This window comes from Cryptomeria japonica, chromosome 10 (assembly GCF_030272615.1).
Source record: "Cryptomeria japonica chromosome 10, Sugi_1.0, whole genome shotgun sequence".
In the NCBI taxonomy this organism is placed as follows: domain Eukaryota; kingdom Viridiplantae; phylum Streptophyta; class Pinopsida; order Cupressales; family Cupressaceae; genus Cryptomeria; species Cryptomeria japonica.
In genome coordinates, this window is record NC_081414.1 from 462,529,290 (window position 1) to 462,544,710 (window position 15,421).

Sequence of the window (15,421 nt, forward strand, 5' to 3'; positions counted from 1 at the left end):
GGCCTTCCTGCAAGTACAAGCCCCTCGATTGTAATTCACATACTTACTATAGAAGTATTATCTGACTGTGGGTAGGCTTCCCACCGTGGTTTTTCCCTTTACTGGGTTTTCCACATACAAATCTTGGTGTCATGTGGATAGTATTTATTATGTGATTATTGTTTATGCTTAATTGGTTTAACTGCTATTACGGTATTAATGTTTTGGGTTCCGGTATTAAAGTTTAAATTACTAATAGTTCTGGTAATCTATGACAACTGATTCACTCCCCCAAGTTTAAATTGCTAATAGTTCTGGTAATTTGTGACAACTGATCCACACTCACCCCCCTCTCAGTTGTATTTAAATGTGTAACAGTTGGTATATGTTGTTAGGGATCCCAAAGATACTGAGGGGGGGGTGAATCAGTATCTGATCGGTATATAGAATTTCTTAACTTAAAACATGCAGAACATAATATGACAGTGTACCGGTATGCAAGAAATAATGCAATAAACAAAATCAAGAACATCCACATGAAAAGCACACCATAACACAAGATTTTAAGGAGGAAACCCGGTGTGGGAAAGACCTCAGTGGAATTTGTGACCCACAATATTCACTCACTAGCCAATAAGAGAATATTACTTATAATAGGGGCCTGCACATGTAGGAAGGCCAACTGCCTAGAGCTCACTGCTCAATGGGAAGTTTCACTGACTTACAATGAGGATTATAAAAATCCAATATCTTGTACTACTTTACAATAGCATCTTCAATGCCATTTTTAGTACCGGTTCCTGCTCTGTTCTTTACATATACCTTTTAACCTATATTTCGCACAATAGGTCTACCTAATATTTTCCCTTTTGTTTACTTCTCCTATATCAAATGTCTACAATGATCTCTCTTATATATAAGAGTCATTTTACAATTTGCCAAGTCGGCTTACACATTTTTACAATAATAAAAAAAATATAATATAACAAAATCCTATCGGCCTCTGTGCCGGTATACTTCCTTTCTTCTGTGTCGGTGTCGGTGTCCTAAGTGCCGGTGTAGAGTATGATCTGCTGATGCTGGTATAATGCCTTTGTCGGTACCATAAGATTACAAGGTTTCCATCAATGACAAAACCTTCAATCACATACAATGTCTCATTGGAGTGTGCATATGCTAACAATCTCCCCCTTTGGCATTGATGGCAACACTCATGATAAATTTCAAAAATGATCCAAAAATGTGAAGTCCAAAAATGTTACCAAAAATGTGTGTGCTCCCCCTGAGCATATGATTCCTGTGATTTGAATTTTCTCATCCCACTACTCCCCCTTTGGCATCAATGACAAAGGTTGTCAAGATGTTAGTAGAGTTTTTAGTTTCAACCTTGTAACTGGGTAGTTACAATTTGAAAAAGATCTCCCAAAATCAAGTTTATACTGTCCATAAACTTTGTGCTATCCTTTATTGATATCTCTGTTCTCTTCACTGTACCAATGAGATGTTGCAAATGCTCTGTCGGTGTTTTCATTCCCTGTATTAGTGCCTTGGATACTTCCTTCTATAGAGATGCTAGATAGTCCAATCTTGGACTTAGTTTTGATCTCAAATGTTTTTCCTTATTTACTATTCTTTCGTTCTCTCTTTCCAATTTTAGTAGTTCTTCCTCAAAATTTGTTATCTTCTCCTCAAAAACTGATAGTGTATCAGGTGAGTTGACAAAACTATCTACAAGTTTATTGATCTCATCCTGTACCTTGCTCATTTTCTTGTCTATATCTACAGTCAAAATTTTTGTTTTATAGGTATCTTTGTACAGATTTTTGTATTCTTTCAATAAATTACATAATTCCAGTAGAAGTGTGTCAAAATCTCTGTTAAACTTCTTTATTTGCTCATCAAAGAATTTCTGTTTTTCAATTTCTACCTTATCCTTCAATGACTCTTCCTTTATTTTCTCAATGTTTTCTGAGATATATTTACACAGTGTATCAAGTTGTCCTAAAGAATCTTTATTGTCTATATTATAATTGGGAGCAATTACCTTCAAAATTGGTTTGGTATCATCAATTGCTTTGTAAGCTTGTGAGCTGCAGTCGGTTATTTTCTTGATAGAATCTACTAGTACCTTAGTCACATTAGTTGATTTGAAGATTGATGATGAATCAACAATCTGAGTACTGGTGGAAGTAACCAAGCTTGTATTGACCTCTAGTAGGTCTGTTTGTGTCTGCATTTCTTTAAGCAGTGGTTTTTCTACTTCACTAGTTGTCGGTGGTACTGTTTCCTTATGTACCTGTTCCTATTGCTGCTGTTCCTATTTTGGAACCTTTTGCTCTATTTGTTCCTCTGTTTGTTGTATTGCCTCAGTCTGAGTCTCTACCTTTTTCTCTTTGTCTTCTATCAGTTTCTCCTATGAGTTATCAGTTTCCTCAGCTACCGCTCACTAGCCATATCAGTCTTATCTATTGTATCTTTGTCTACCACTATGTTGATCTTTTGAGTATCAACATCCAAAGTATATAAAATTTCAGGATTAGGATTATCATCCTCTACATCCATACTCTCAGCTATCAGTTGATCTTCAGTAGTTGTTTTTTTTACCGGTGGAGTAATTAAAGGAGGTGGGGGTAAGTTGTCTCTAACCTTGATACTAGGTGGTCCACCAACTTTTCCTTTCCCCTTGTCTCTATCTTTCTGATAAACTTTTATGGGTTTGGGGTTCCTGTACTCTTCTTGTTTTTCTTTCTCAACTAGGAATATATCCCATCCATTTTCTATCTCCTTTGTTACCTCATTAACTCTTCCTACCATTAAAGAAACATGCTGGTGTGCAGTAGAAAATATTGTCCGGTTGGCTTGAGCAATTAGGTCATCAATTTCTTGGGGAGAGTTTATCGGATATATAGCAAGTAGCTTTTTAATCTTTATTTCTTATCCAGTTCTATTACTGCTTGTCTTCTTGCTTCTAGTCTTTTGAATAGTTCATCAGGAATTTCATTTACTACTTCCATCAAAAACTTCTTGTACATATCCATATGTAATATAACACTATTTTCAACTTGCTCTTTTTCATCAGCTGTTAAGGTGTCATATATTTTCTCTATGTTCTTCAATTTACCTTCCTCTATGATTTCATTCAGTAGTATATCAAGAGGGGCCAAGTCTTTGTTTGTCCTCTTCTTCTTCTTGGGTGTCAGTTTCTTCTTTGGTGTGGCCTTTCTTATCAAAGATCTCATTGCTTGTTGTTTTTGCCTTGTCCTCCTGGGTGAGGGTGTGGTTGCTAGTGAGGGATCTCTTTTTCTTACAGCTCTTTTGAAAGTTGTAGGCATGTCACTCCCTGAAGAAGTACCTACCGGTGATAGGTGAGTTTCAGGTTGTGGAGCTGCTAACTCATCCTCTGTTATACCGGTTTTCTTCAACACATCTTCTTTGATAGCTTTTTCTTGTCTGGAACCTTTCCTTACAACTGCCTCAACCTTTTTCATTCTTTTCTTTGATTTTATTTGGCTTTCAATGGTTTTTGCACTACTAGATACTTCTTCCTTAGGTTCTCTGGGGGCTTCCAGAAGTGCTTTAGCATATGTTTCAACTATGTGATCATCTATTTCATAGCCCATCTCGGTTACCCAAACTGTCCTTGGGATGACTGCTTCCATCTAGATTTCATCTTTCTTGATGACAAAGCATATTTCATCTTTGTATTTATCGACAATCTTTTGTGATAGCCTGATTCTTTTCTTCATTTTGGCCTTTAATGCTTGAAAGAAGTCATGAATATTGTTTTCCTTGTTTTCACCCATGTTATTGAATAGTTCTGTTAAGTGTTTGCCTACCGGTATATCATATCCAAGTTCTTTATAACCTATACCAAGAACCTGTTTTGTTATATGTAGCATCAAACATACTAACAGATTTCCAAACCTGAAAGTTCCTTTCTTGTCCTTCTTGATCTTTCCAAGGTTGTCAATTAATTCATCTTTTAACCACTCACATACATTGATTTTTGCATTGTCTGTGACCATATCATAAGCACTCTTAATGCATAAACTTGAAACTGAATTGAGTCTATTTGCATGAGTAGCTTTATATCCTAATATCATACTGATGAATCTCACATTGATATCTATTACATCATTAACTCTTAGGGACCTCTTGTCGAATGTTGCACCAGTTAGGTTTGTAACTAGGTCATTGGAAACCTTCTTGGTTTTATCTGGTCTTTTACTGGTGGTTGGTAACCCTGTGACATCTTTCACAGCTTCCTTGGTGATTTTGTGGACTGCATCCAACCAGAAAAACTCACCATGTATACTGCTTAAGACTATCCTAATCACATCCTTGGGAAATTCAGGAATGCTAAGGATCTCTGTAAATCCTAGGGTCTCAATGATTTTGTGTTCATCTTTTACATTATCGGTTTTATCACATATCACAGTTTTAAACATGGTTTTAGTTTCTTCATCTCCTAACTCTTCAATGTTGCAGTGGATGTACATTCTGGGGTCTTCAGCATAAACAACTCCCTTAGGAATTTGAGAAAAAGCACCTAAGGTATCATCAAGAACTAACTGAAATACAGGCCTAGGTCTTTTTATCACTTCAACAACAGTAGGGTTTGCTATATATTCAATTGCAGAGGTGGATGCCATGATTAAATACCTTTTACTGCCTTAGGATGGATGATTGCTTGGAGTGTTCTTGCTTCTTGCTTGAAATGCCTTAGCTTGAAATCTTCACGCTCTTCGTAAATTTGAAATCTCGGTGAAATGAAATGGAGCCAAAACCTTGATTATATAGTGTCTTTTCGCCATCTACCACATTAATTGCATGCCGGTTAAGTATTCACTTAACATTGTTTGTCGATAATAAGTAATTTCTAACTTCTTATCTCTAACCGAGGGAATAATAGCACATGTATCAATAGATTGCCAAACCCTCAAGGAAATTTTCTTCAATTTGATGAAGACCTTCCTACCAGTGGAGCACTACTCTATCCTTTTGGTGAAGCATCACTCTATTCTGTCGGTGAAGCATTGGTTTGTTCTACCAGTGGATGAGTATTCCCAATATTTAGATCAACTTTTCTAATCCATTGTTTTGAGAATTCTTGCTTAACCTCTTCAACTTTTTCTTTACCTTTCAAGCTAGATCTTTTTTTGTCTACCGGTGTTCCTTTACTTATATAGAATTTAGCAATATGCCCAATCTTGTTACATGCATAACAAGTTACATTATTTTTCTGAATAGCTTTTCCATAACCTATGTCGGTTTGTGTTCTGCATTGATTAGATAAATGTCCAAATCTTCCACAAACATAACATCTCACATTCTTTCTATAGTTTTCAGAACTGTGACCTACTTTGTTGCATTTAGAACATTGACTGGTGGGTGTGTTGATATTCTGATAATTTCTAGATCTACATTCATTTGCTTTATGACCATACTTATTACAGTTAAAGAATTATCCATTGAATTTATAAGCATTAGGTTGTCTTACCGGTTTGCTGTGATCCTGAGTATTTGCAATACCGGAGCTTTCACCAACTTCAATGCCAATTCTAGAAGTGTCACCTTTAGGTTTTTGATTTTTCAGCAAGGTGCCAAGTTCCTCTGAGCTTTTCTTGAATTTTTCTTTATGTTGATTTGCAGTTTCTAGTTCTCTTTCTACGACTTCTTTTTGTCTCATCAGTTCATTTGAGTCATTCTGAGTATGCATCAGATCTGTCTTCAACATGTCATTTTCATAGCTAAGTCTTATGTTCTCATTTGCTGCATCACTTAGTCTTCTGGTCAATTCTTCTTTATTCTTCTTCCTATCCTCAATCTCTTTGCAAAATCTCATAGTCATATCCTGCATCTCATTCTTTGTTGTCATGACCTCTTGTTTCAACTTGCTTATCATATCATTAAGTGATTCCTTTTCATCATTCACATTTTGCAATTTTTCACAAAGTTCTCTTTTCTTATTTCTTGCAACAGTAAAATTTTCTTGAAGTTCCTGAATGATATCCTGAGCTACCCTTAAATCATATTCTAGTTTGATATTTTTCAATTTTTCTACATCATAATCTGTAAGAGCTCCTTCAAGTTGCTTCATCAGATTTTCCATCTTTACCGGTGTCAAGATCTTCCTCAAGCTGTTAGGCTTTTGAAAATAGAGGACCAGGCACTGATACCAATTGTTAGGGATCCCACAGATACTAAGAGGGGGGGTTGTTGGTATTTTGGTATGGTTTTGTCATTGATGTCAACACCTACTTTGGAGATCTAGCAACATTCACCGGCAAGCAGTAAACTGTGCAACAGTTACTGGTATATGGTTCACCGGCAGAATATATTGTTCACCGGTACCTAGAATGATATGGAAGACACCTGGTAATGTCAAAGAAATCATGTGGACACTCTATTTTGAAGAAATAATCATTGGTATATTCATATTTGCATATTTGCTTTTACCGGCAAATAGGTCCAGGTTATCTAGGGTTACACCAATAGGTTTATCTTTTCCAGATCAGCATGGCACGCTATGGAGATAATTTATTGTTGTTGTAAATGCATTAAGCCGACATGTTCAGTCAGTTATTGCATCAGATATTATATTGTATGTAAAATGTTTTTGTTGTAATATCTTATAGAGCTGACCTACTAAAATTGGTCTTAGGGTATGGTATAAATGTAAGATCTTATTTGTAAGATCAAGTGTGGAATGCGAAAAAGAATTAAGTGAAGGTATCTGTGAGATCAAGCAGGGATATACACGAAGACATCATTTGAAGGTGAAGTTAGGTTTTTGTAGAAGCATATTAGCATTACACCGGTAGTGAATCTAGCATATGAAGATGCTATTTGTGCAGTACATTCTTATTGGATTTAACCATCCAATTGTAGTCAGTGTGACTCCCATTTTGTGATTGAGCAGTGAGCTCTAGGCTATTGGCCTTTCTACATGTGCAGACCCCATTTATGTACACTTACTATCTGCAGTAGTATCATCTGATTGTGGGTAAGGTTTCCCACTATGGTTTTTCCCCTTACAGGGTTTCCACGTACAAATATTGTTGTCATGTATTGTGGATGACTTTATGTTTATGTTTCATGCATTAATCCTTACCGGTATAGCAATTTACTGTTAAAACTGTCTACTGACATACTTAACTAGTTTACCGGTATTAAGCATTAAGTTGGTTAATAAGTTTTTGGTTTCAATTTATTTGACAATTGATTCACCCCCCCCCCCCCCCTCTCAGTTGTCTCTAGGACCTAACAATTGGTATCAAAGCTTAGTCCTCTTTTGTAGAAGTTTAACAACTTGAGGAGATCCAATGTCTACTAATTACTTCAGGAAGGACAGTCCTAAACTTGATGGAACCAACTATGGGATATGGAAGATCAGAATGGAGACACATCTAAATTACATTGGTAAAGACATCTGGGAAGTTACTAAGAATGGTTATACTGCTGTTGTAGCTGGTCAGACTGCTCCAACTACCTTAGCTAAAGATGAAGAAAATGATTGCAAACCAAGAAAAGCACTTTTGAGCGCATTATCAGATCAACAAATCATGGGATTATCAAATAGGTGTATTGCTAAAGCTATTTGGGATCATTTGGAAACACTGAATGAAGGAGATTCCACAGTCAAAATTGCAAAACTTGAAAGATTCCAAGTCAGGTATGAACATCTGAAAATGGAAGAAGATGAAAGGATTTCTGCTTTTATGGAAAGAGTAAATGAAATTGTTTTGGGTATTAAATGTTGTTGAGGAACCTTGAGTGAGGATGAAATTGTTTCAAAAATCTTAAGAGGTTTGCCACTAGCATATAAAATGAAGGTTACTACTATAAATGAGTTGAGAAAAATGCCTAATACATCAATAACTAGGGCTACATTGATTGGAAAACTTTCAGCCTTTGAAATTGAGGAATTTGGTCCTGTTACTATAAAGACTGACTTGGCCTTTAAAGCATCAACATCATCTACTCCATCATTTGACAAATCAGACTGGAGAGCCTTTTATGCAAGAGAACTTGAAGAGTCCAGAAGGGAGAATGAAGAGCTTGAAGAGCTTGAAGCACTATTTGCAAGGAAAATGCCAAAAGGTCCAATTGGAAGTAAGTATGAAGGTAAAGCACCTTTTAAATGTTTTAACTGCAATAAGATTGGTCATATGGCTTCAAGATGCCCTGATAGACATGCTACTCTAAGAGAAGAAGCTAGAAGAACATACAAGCCTAATCCTAAATATCAGAGATACAGATTTAAGAAGAACAAAAACAAATCTTGTTACATTGCTGATGAAGGTGTGACTGATGATTCTGATGAGGATCCAGCAGACAATGGATGGGTTTTTGTTGCTATAATAGAAGATCAACCGGCACCTACTGCTCAACCGGTAGAACAAGCCCTAGCAGCTAAAGTTGAAACAAAGGATGAATGGATTATTGACTTAGGATGCTCACATCATATGATTGGAGACAAAGGTAAATTCTTGAACTTTCAAGAATACAATGGAGGTTTAGTAAGATTTGGAGATGACAAAGCCTATTCAATCAAAGGTAAGGGTTCAATATCTCTTGATGGTAAACATAACACTGACAATGTCTACTATGTTGAAGGATTAAAGCATAATCTTTTAAGTGTTGGTCAATTAGTTGAGAAGGGATTTCAGTTACAATTTAAAAATGGAAAATGCAAAATCATGAATAGAACTGGTTTGGAAATTGCAACTGGTAATCAGACTAGAGGGAATATCTTTCATTTGAATAACAGTGAAAAGGCATGCTTAATTGCACATATAGATGAAAGTTGGTTATGGCATAAGAGACTATGTCATGTAAATTTTGATTGCATGCTAAAAATCAGTACTTCTAAGGCAGTTAGAGATCTACCTAAAATTGTTAAACCTCAGAATACAGTTTGTAAGGAATGTCAATTTGGAAAACAAGTTAGAGCTAGTTTCAAAAGTATTCTAGAAAAATCCAATAATGTTCTTGACTTAATTCACACTGATTTATGTGGTCCAGCTAGAAGTAGAAGCTTACAAGGTGATAGATATTTCTTGCTAATTATTGATGATTATTCTAGAATGTGTTGGGTTACTTTTCTCAAAGAGAAATCAGAAGCACTTGGTAAGTTCAAACTATTCAAAGCAATGGTTGAAAATGAAACCGATAAGAAAATCAAATGTTTAAGATCAGATCAAGGAGGAGAATTCACATCTAAGGACTTTAATACATTCTGTGAAGTAAATGGAATCAAAAGATAGTTATCAGCACCTCAGACACCACAGCAGAATGGAGTTGTTGAAAGGAAAAATAGAACTAACTTGGATGCAGCTAGAAGTATGTTATCAGAAGAAAATCTACCACGTGTATTGGAGAGAGGCAGTTAGCACTGTTGTCTATACATTCAACAAAGTTCACATCAAAGGTGAAATGGGTAAGACCCCTCATGAACTATGGTTTGGTAATACTCCTACTCTTAAGTATTTCAAAAATTTTGGAAGTAAATGTTATATTAGAAGAGATGAGTATATTGGCAAATTTTATCCTAGAAGTGATGAAGGAATATTTCTTGGTTATTCATCTAAGAGCAAGGCATATAGATGTTTTAATAAAAGATTGCAGAAAATTGTTGAGAGTACAAATGTAAAGACTGATGAACAATTCAGAGGAACTTCAAGGTATATAGACTTTGAACCGGAAATAGAAATTGTGACAAATGAACCTATACTGAATCCACCAGTACAGAATGAAGATCTAGTTACCCCGGTATCATCAAAAGATTCCAAAATAATTGAAGAACAACAGCAAACTAAGACACCTCGGTATGTAAGATTGAATAATTTTGAAGATCAGATAATTGGAAACAAATTCAAAGGAGTTATGAAAAGAGGAAGATTGGCAAATGAAGAGGTATGTTTTATTTCTCAAATTGAACCATCATCTATTAATGAGGCATGTGAAGATAAATTTTGGATTAAAGCTATGGAAGAAGAATTAGGACAAATTGAGAAAAATAATACTTGGACATTAGTTCCCCGGCCTAAAGATAAAAATGTAATTGGAACTAAATGGGTATTTAGAAACAAAATTAATGAAGATGGTAAGGTTGTCAGAAACAAAGCAAGACTAGTGTGTAAGGGATATTCTCAAAAAGAAGGAGTTGATTACAATGAAACCTTTGCACCGGTAGCCAAAATTGAGGCAGTTAGATTGTTCTTGGCTTTTGCAACTCACAAGGATTGCAAAGTTTATCAAATGGATATTAAATGTGCATTTTTGAATGGAGATCTTGAAGAAGAAGTATATATTGAACAACCTGATGGATTTTCTTTGATAGATGACAATGATATGGTTTGCAGGTTAAGAAAAGCCTTGTATGGATTGAAACAAGCCCCAAGAGCTTGGTATGCAAGGTTGGATAAGTATCTTTTAAAGATTGGTTTTACTAAAGGAAATGCAGATAGCAACTTATACTACAAAGTAACTAATGATGACATCTTGATTATTGAAGTATTTGTTGATGATATAATCTTTGGAGGAGAAGATGGATTATGTAAAGAATTTTCTCTTGAAATGCAGCAAGAATTTGAAATGTTTATGATTGGAGAAATAAAATTCTTTTTAGGTTTGCAAATTTCTCAGACTGATAAAGGTATATTTTTGAGTCAATCCAAGTACTTGAAAGAATTACTAAAGAAATTTGGGATGGAGAACTCTAAACCGGTAAGCACACCTATGACTACAAATGATAAATTATCTCAAAGGGATGAATCTACGCCTATCAATCCAACTAGATACAAATCTATGATAGGAGGTTTACTATATTTGACACAAACCAGGCCTGATATTATGAATGCAGTATGTATTGTTTCTAGATTTCAGAGTAATCCTAGGGAAAATCATGAATCAGCAGTAAAAAAGATTTTCTGGTACTTACAAGGCACATCAAATCTTGGATTATGGTATCCTAAAGATGAAAACTTTGATCTATGTGCATACACAGATGCAAATTGGGGAGGAGATGTAGATGATAGAAAGAGAACCACTGGAGGAGCATTCTTTCTTGGAAAGAGATTAGTTTCTTGGCTGAGTAAGAAACAGAGTTGTACATCTTTATCAACAGCAGAATCAGAATATGTTGCAGCAGCAACAAACTGTACATAGGTATTATGGCTTAAGCAAATGTTGAAAGACATAAAGGTAAAATGCAAGGAACCTATTACTATATATTGTGATAGCACTGCAGCAATTGATATATCTAAGAATCCGATATTACATTCTAAAACAAAACATGTTTCTATCAAACTGAATTTTCTAAGGGAAAAAGTTGAAGAAAAGGAGATAAAACTGGTTTATGTGAATACTAAAGAATAGCTTGCAGATATTTTCACAAAACCTTTGCCTAAGGAGACTTTTGAGTATCTTGGAGATTAGCTTGGAGTCATACCACCACCGGTAGAGACTTAGACAGTTGATGATTGTCATCAACCAACAGAATTAAATGGACAAATCTTTTATTCCAGTATTTGATGAGGAAACTACTTCTCAGGGGGAGTAGTTGGTATATTGAATTGATTGGTATTTTGTATGAACTTGACTTTTTGTGACTTTGGCATTTGATGTCAAAGGGGGAGAGATATCTATGGAAAAACACATTATCATTTTGCGGAGAGATTTTGAAAAACACATTTAAGGAGAAATTGGTATGAGAGATTGATATTGTTACTCCCAGGGGGAGAAATGGAGATTGTTGGTTTTTATATTTGGTATTTCTATTTTGGCACTTTGATGGATTTTCCATCTTGTGTTGCCATCAATTCCAAAGGGGGAGATTGTTGGTATTTTGGTATGTTTTTGTCATTGATGTCAACACCTACTAATACACCTACTTTGGAGATCCAGCAACATTCACCGGTAAGCAGTAAACTGTGCAACAGTTACTGGTATATGGTTCACCGGCAGAATATATTGTTCACCGGTACCTGGAATGATATGGAAGACACTTGGTAATGTCAAAGACATCATGTGGACATTCTATTTTGAAGAAATAATCATTGGTATATTCATATTTGCATATTTGCTTTTACCGACAAATAGGTCCAGGTTATCTAGGGCTACACCGGCAGGTTTATCTTTTCCAGATCAGCATGGCACGCTATGGAGATGATTTATTATTGTTGTAAATGCATTAAGCTGACATGTTCAATCAGTTATTGCATCAGATATTATATTGTATGTAAAATGTTTTTATTGTAATATCTTATAGAGCTGACCTACTAAAATTGGTCTTAGGGTATGGTATAAATGTAAGATCTTATTTGTAAGATCAAGTGTGGAATGCGAAAAAGAATTAAGTGAAGGTATATGCAAGTTCAAGTAGGGATATACACGAAGACATCATTTGAAGGTGAAGTTAGGTTTTTGTAGAAGCATATCAGCATTACACCGGTACTAAATCTAGCATATGAAGATGCTATTTTGTGCAGTACATTCTTATTGGATTTAACCATCCAATTGTAGTCAGTGTGACTCCCATTTTGTGATTGAGCAATGAGCTCTAGGCTGTTGGCCTTTCTGCATGTGCAAACCCCATTTATGTACACTTACTATCTGCAGTAGGATCATCTGATTGTAGGTAAGTTTTCCCACTATGGTTTTTCCCCTTACAGGGTTTCCACGTACAAATATTGGTGCCATAAGTTGTGGATGACTTTATGTTTATGTTTCATGCATTAATCCTTACCGGTATAGCAATTTACTGTTAAAACTGTCTACCGGCATACTTAACTGGTTTACCGGTATTAAGCATTAAGTTGGTTAAGTTTTTGGTCTGAATTTATTTGACAACTTATTCACACCCCCCCCCCTCTCAGTTGTCTCTGGGACCTAACAGGGGTGAATCAGTATCTGACCGATATATAGAATTTCTTAACTTAAAACATGCAGAACATAATATGACAGTGTACAGGTATGCATGAAATAATGCAATAAACAAAATCAAGAACATCCACATGAAAAGCACACCATAACACAAGATTTTAACGAGGAAACCCGGTCTAGGAAAAACCTCGATGGGATTTGTGACCCACAATATTCACTCACTGGCCAATAAGAGAATATTACTACAATAGGGGCCTGCACATGCAAGAAGGCCAACTGCCTAGACCTCACTGCTCAATGTCTCACTGACTTACAATGAGGATTATACAAATCCAATATCTTGTACTGCTTTATAGTAGCATCTTCAATGCCAGATTCAGTATCATTTCCTGCTCTGTTCTTTACATATACCTTTTGACCTATATTTCGCATAATAGGTCTGCCTAATATTTTCCCTTTTGCTTACTTCTCCTATATCAAATGTCTACAATGATCTCTCTTATATATAAGAGTCATTTTACAATTTTCCAAGTTAGCTTACACATTTTTACAATAATAAACAAAATATAATATAACAAAATCCTGTCGGCCTTTATGCCGGTATACTTCCTTTCTTCTGTGCCGGTGCCGGTGTCCTGAGTGCTGGTGTAGAGTATGATCTGTTGATGTTGGTATAATGCCTTTCCTAGTGCCATAACATTGCAAGGTTGCCATCAATGACAAAACCTTCAATCACATACAATGTCTCATTGGAGTGTGCATATGCCAACATATGTTAGGACCCAAAGGCAACTGAAAGGGGGGGTGAATCAGTTGTCTATTAATTTCAATCCAAATATAACTTAATCAAACTTGATACAGAATATCAGTAAACCAAACTTGATGTCAGTTAACAGATTAATAGTAAATATCAATACTGGTGAAACTTAATGCATGAAACAAAAAGAGAAACAATATCCACAACACATAACAGAGAGATTTGTACATGGAAATCCTGTAAGGGGAAAAACCATGGTGGGAAACCTTACCCACAATCAAATGATACTACTGTAGATAGTATGTGTATAAAAATGGGTTCTACACATGCAGAAAGGCCAACCGTCTAGAGCTCACTGCTCAATCACAAAATAAGAGTCACACTAACTACAATTGGATGAATAAATTCAATGATAATATATTGCTCAAAGTAGCATCTCCAATGTTGGTTCAGTACCGGTTAAGCTCTGATAATCACCTTCTCTATGGTCTGCTCATAAGATCTTCTATATTCGTAAATACCATGTTACAATAGCATAACCTTACATACCATATCCTTGAATCTCACAATTGAGATCTTACATATATACCAAAACCTAAGACCAAATATGTAGGTGGGCTAATTAAGAATATTACAATAAAATCAATTACAAGTAAGTCAAGATGTGATGCATCATGTCGGATCAATGTATTTACAACAATACCAATTGATTAAATCATCTCCATAACGTGTCGTGCTGATCTAGAATAGATAATGCATGTCGGTCCATAACCTAGATCAATTTGTCGGTAACAGCAAATATGTCAACCCGATTAGACCAATAACCACAATACCAAAACCAAGTGTCCAAACCATGTCTTCGACATAACCAAGTGATCTCCAGATGATAACACGGCATCCTCAGTGTCGTTGAACAATATAACCTGTCGGTGAACCAAATATCGATGATTGTACATAAGTCATTGAACTTGCCGGTGAACATAACCAAGGATATCCAGAAGGATAAGTGTTGATTAGTGTTGACATCAATGACAAAACCAATGCAACACATCCATAATACTAACAATCTCCCCCTTTGGCATTGATGGCAACATAAGATGGAAAAACCATCTAAGTGCCAAAGCAGAATGCCAAAAACCATAAACCAATCAATCTCCCGAATAGATCAATACCATAAATCAAAATACTAATGTAGAGAGTATATATTTCTCCCCTAATGAATAATATCTCCCCAAAGGATAATGTTGTTTTTCCATAAATATCTCTCCCCCTTTGATATCAAATGCCAAAGCAATACAAATACCAGATACAACCAGTTCATAGAACCAATTACAAATAACAATTGTTATAACCAACTACTCTCCCTGAGAAGTAGCTCTCCTTCATCAAAGCCAGAAAAATGTTTCTCTGTAAATTCTATCAGTTTGATGCCAAGCATCAACTATCTTGGTCTCTATCAGTGAGGGTATAACCCCAAGCTGCTCTCTGAGATATTCAAAAGTTTCCTTAGGAAAAGGCTTAGTAAAGATATATGCAATCTGCTTTTTAGTATTCACATAAACCAATCTCACTTCTTTTGCTTCAACATTCTCTTTCAGAAAATTATATTAGATAGAAACATGTTTAGTTTTAGAGTGAAATATCGGATTCTTAGATATATCAATCATTGCTGAATTGTCACAATAAATGATTATAGGTTCTTTGTATTTTACCTTTATGTCCTTCAACATTTTCTTAATCCATAATACCTGAGTACAATTAGTTGTTGCTACAACATATTCTGATTTTGTTGTTGAT